Source organism: Gobio gobio (genome assembly GCF_949357685.1).
Source record: "Gobio gobio genome assembly, chromosome: 5".
Taxonomy (NCBI): domain Eukaryota; kingdom Metazoa; phylum Chordata; class Actinopteri; order Cypriniformes; family Gobionidae; genus Gobio; species Gobio gobio.
The window spans coordinates 61285418-61290502 of record NC_137101.1 but is presented as its reverse complement, the minus strand read 5'-3'; positions in this window follow the sequence as shown (position 1 = coordinate 61290502).

Below are 5085 nucleotides of genomic sequence, written 5' to 3'. Positions count from 1 at the left end.
CCTCCATTTTTTAAAAGTGTTCCCTTCATCTCAGGGCCATGAGACTCGGTGACTTTTACTAAATAATCTATCTAAACATGCACAAAAAATCTGGGCTTGATTTGGTTGTTCTAAGGGTGTGTAAAAAAAAAGTTACCGTTTAAGTCCCTCGGGGTCAGATTGACCCCACATTGAAAATGAATGGGAAAGTGTAAAAAATGAAAAAAATTCACTTTTTTGTCAATTTTTTTTTACTAAATCCAGTATAAATCTGAAAATTTCCACATTTATATCAAGGTCTGGTCCTAGAGCATAAACACAAAGTAGAACGAACTTTCTATCTCATACACACACACGTACACACACACACAAACACACACATGTGTGTGACTGCAACAGAGAGTATTTTTATTGAAATTGGCAAATAAAATCAACAAAACTGGCATAAATCTGAAAGATTTTCATACATAAATGAAGTACTAATACTAGAGCACAAATGCAATATGGAACAAGCATGTTCACTCACACGCACACACACACAAACACAAACACAGGTGTCTGGAGCATTTTTTTGGATTTTGGCAATGAATGGGAAAATGTAAAAAATGCTTTTTTTTTCACTTTGTTTGTAAAAAAAAATCAACTAAATCCAGTATAAATCTGAAAATGTCTACATTTATATCAAGATCTGGTCCTAGAGCATAAACACAAAGTGGAACGAACTTTCTGTCTCATACACACACGCACACACACACACACACAAACACACACGTGTGTGACTGCAGCAGAGAGCATTTTTATAGAAACTGGCAAATAAAATCAACAAAACTGGCATAAATCTGAAAAAATTCCATACATAAATGAAGGACAAATACTAGAGCACAAATGCAACATGGAACAATCATGAGAAAGAGAGGGAAAAGGGCAAATAAAAGAAAGATGAAAGGCAGCTTAACTTTTGCATAACTTCCCTATGGACCTCTATTGGATAATGTGGTCATTGCACTCTCTTTCTCTTTAACTATAATTCCTAAAGTTTTTCCACAAACCTACAGTTGACGGTATTCTATCCCTAACACATAGAGCAATGTCCAAAAACTATTTATATTTATTTAAGATCATCATTCAAGTGATTTTTTCATAAAAAAATAATTTTTAATGAGCTAATTTATGACATAGTTAGGTATTTGTGCAGCAAATAGGTAAAAAACTACCAAATACCCACAAAAACACAGCATAAATGTATAGTTGAGAAGTAAATAAAAAAAATGATATATAGTTTTCCATGTAAAAAAATTATATTTCCTTATGCAATCGCTCTGTAAAAGTTTGGGGTCTATCTGACCCCAAGGGACTCAAACGTAAACCCTACTTGAGGGGCGATTAAGGGTTAAAAAACCCTGCCTATGGCCCTAAGTGAACTGTAAAGCACTTCTCTTTGTTTGAATAACTACTCAACCCTACCTTACACATTAATACTGGAAAAAGAGCCCTTTTGGTGTAAAAACACTAAGTCTTTTTCCGGCGCGATTTTGACACAAAATTAATAGCCTAAAATAGTTAACTTGTGAATTAATAAAAAAGAAACATAAAAAAGATTGTGTTTGATAAAATAACAAGAATGCTGTTTTATAGGGAACGCATATCCTCAGCATAAATCGCACCAGTTGCAAATATTAAATATGTTTAATAAAAACTTTGTGAGGACGACTATGGTATGGGGGCCGTGGAGCTCTTGCTATGTTTTTGGGTGGCCTTACCACTCTGAAGTTTAGGAAGCGCTGATCTAGTGTATTCACCTGGGAAGTATCTCATTGTGGCTGATGCGCTGTCTCGGGCAACGGTAATTTCAGAGAGCAGCCCCCTCATGGAAGAACTGGAAGGACATGTGAGTACGGTGGTTTCCTCTTTGCCCTTTTCGAATGAGATATTGAAACGTATTGTGGAGGAAACTGCTAAAGATGCTGAGTTGCAAAGGGTGATGGTTCTTCTTCAGCAAGGATGGAGCAAAGGCAAGTGTCTGCTGTATTTTCCAATAAGGGCAGAACTGAGTGTATGTAATGGCATGTTGCTGCGAAAAAGTTGAATTGTCATTCCAGTGTCCATGCGTCCAGACATGCTTCATCGCATACATGAAGGGCATCTCGGCATTGAAAAATGAAAGCGAAGAGCAAGACAAGCTGTTTATTGGCCTGGAATTAGTAGACACATTGAGGAACTAATCAACAAGTGAGACATCTGTTTGAGTCATCATTATAATCAAGCAAAAGAACCCATGCTGATGTGCCTACTCAACCATGGGAAAAGGTAGGAACTGATTTGTTCCAGTTAAATGGCAAAGATTTCTTGGTGGTTATTGATTACTATTCCAACTATCCGGAAATTGAAAAGCTGCGTTCTAGTTGGTTAGTTTTCTTTTTTTCATACCCGCAGGTAAAATAGTTTTGCAGATAAAAGAAGAATTCGGTCATCCAAAAACAGAGACATTGAAGACATATAAATAACATTTCACATACAGATTTACATGACAAGCTGCACCATGACACGCACAAAATCCTCTGTCCAAATTAACTATCAAATACTAAAACATCTCTCTTACTCATATTATTTAAAATTTAAATTGCTGCTGGAACAAAATTATTCCTGTACCGTCTAGTCTTCCATCTCGAAGCCACAAACTGGCGACCAGAAGGAAGTTACTGAAAATCATTCCTTAAGGGATGCGACCGATCATTCAAGACAGCACTTTCTTTCCGGTACAGCTGTTTTGTATAAATATTTCTTAAATTCCGTTGGTTTACTCCTATTATCCTACTCGCCCATTTACAGGGTTCCCACGCTTCTTGAAAGTACTTGAATTTCAGAGACATGGATTCAAGGCTTGGAAAGTACTTGAAAACAAACATAGGTCCTTGAAAGTGCTTGAATTAAGCATGAACTGAATTTTGTTAGAGTAGCATGTAGGGGTGGGCGATATAGCCTCAAAATTATATCACGATATTTCAAGAATATTTGCGATAACGATATTTATGACGATATAGAAAAAAAATATATGGTTAATACGTTTAATTGGTTATTGCAGCTGGTAGGCAACAGCATTTATTAGTGCAAACAAAACCATAACATTACATTTTAGTTTAACAATAACTAATGTAATTTATGCCATGGTCTGTCTGAATTTTTAATTCTAATTGGCTGGAAGGTGTGCAATAAAATCGTTTAATGCACAGGTAGTTCCAAGTCAGATGAATCCTCATTATATATTAATGCGCTGTTTTCATTTCAGGTGTGTTTAGACGGAGCACTGTAATCGGTTTAAAAGTCCGAAAGTCTGCATGAAAATGCTGCATAAACACTGCTTTCATAGGGATACACAAATTTTTCTGAAGTGTTAAACTTTTTATTTTGTAACAAGTTATGAAGATAATGTTGGAATAATGACACAGACATAGCCTGGCTACGCCATCTCATCTGACAGCATTTGTCCCAGGCACTTTCTACTTCAACTGCGCCTGAGGTGTTTCTTACAGCAACACCAGATCGGTTTAGATAAAGTCTCGTGTAAACTGTCCACAGAATCGTTTAATCGGAATGATTTTAATTTGAATGACATAAAAGTGTGGATGTAAACGGAGCTATTGAAGCTCACACGCACACACACACACACACACACACGCGTCACTCGCATTCAGAGAGCAGAGATCGTGCTACACATTCATGAGCACAGAAACTTGTTATTAACGCCGCCCTGTGACTTTTAGCAATAAAATAGCTAAGTTACTGGATCACTACATTATATTTCTCAGCAACGATGTGGTTACATCGCTATTTTTCATTAATAAACCCACATCTTCATTAAGAGAGACGCTGAACAGACGCAGTCACACAGGTACGAATCTCTCTCTCTCTCTCTCTCTCTCTCTCTCTCTCAATAATTAATCCAAATAAATGCTATAATCCATTCATTCAAATAAAGGTAATCTTACACACTATATCTCTGTGTCTGATTCAAAGAAGGCAGAATGCCAGATCTAACGAGCCGTAACTGACTAAAATAACTGTCAATGTTACCCTTCCGGTCAAATATTGCGCTGCAAACATCAATAACAGCTGTAAGTTGTCAATGTTTAGTCAGTTGTCAAGAGGGCTGACCTCTTGTAACCAAGTAGCTCCCTTTTTAGGTACTAAGTAGTTATTGGAGGCTGACATGCTGCTCTTTGTGTATACTCTGACAGGTGTTGTTGCTAGGGAACGTAAATGCGCCATGCCATCGATAGCGCCACGCTATCATTGATATCGTGATATCATGTAAAAATTTATACCGGTATTATCGTGGATGGTATGATATGGCACACCCCTTGTAGCATGGTGCTATTACAAAAATTGGCTTTCATGCGCTGCCAGAACAAAACAGCACTACGGGAGGAAGCTATTTCAATATATTTCTGCTGTTCCATAAGCGCCATCTACTGTCAAAAGCCCTATTCGAATGGTAATTGTTTCTCGTGGGGTCGTAAGGTTTTTTCATCATTTACAGGGGCTAGTCAGTGATTTTTATTGTCGCCCGAATCCAGAATGTCAGTGTTTTTCTCCCACCACCCGCGTAAAAATCCCCAGCTGAATTACCTACAGTTTTTTGACAAACATCAAGGTTGTGTGGTCATTTAATTGCCGTCCGAATCCACATCTCTGAGTTTTCAAGATGAGATCTCTTCAAAATGTACTGTTAATATCCTTTTTGACCCCTGCAGAGCACTGTACGGTTGCGCTTTGCTGTAATTTTGATGCATTTTAAAAATCTAGACTTTAATTACTGAAATGACAAAGCGCATGAGCGCGTTGTTTGTGTTAGAGCTCCGTCGAAATTGATTCATAATCCTTGATTTTCTTCTTAACACTCGCTTACAAACGAATACTTTCTATTATTTACAACGTGTGAACATATCTCCGATACGATTCTCTATAAAAAACAATCGGATTGCTTTGATATCACTACTTCTGTGCGCCGATGCTCTCAAGTCAGTGGATAGTAACCTTTTCACTCCGACCTCGTCTACTCTGTGTGTTTCTACTCTGTGCGATCATCATCCCGACGAACGACACCAG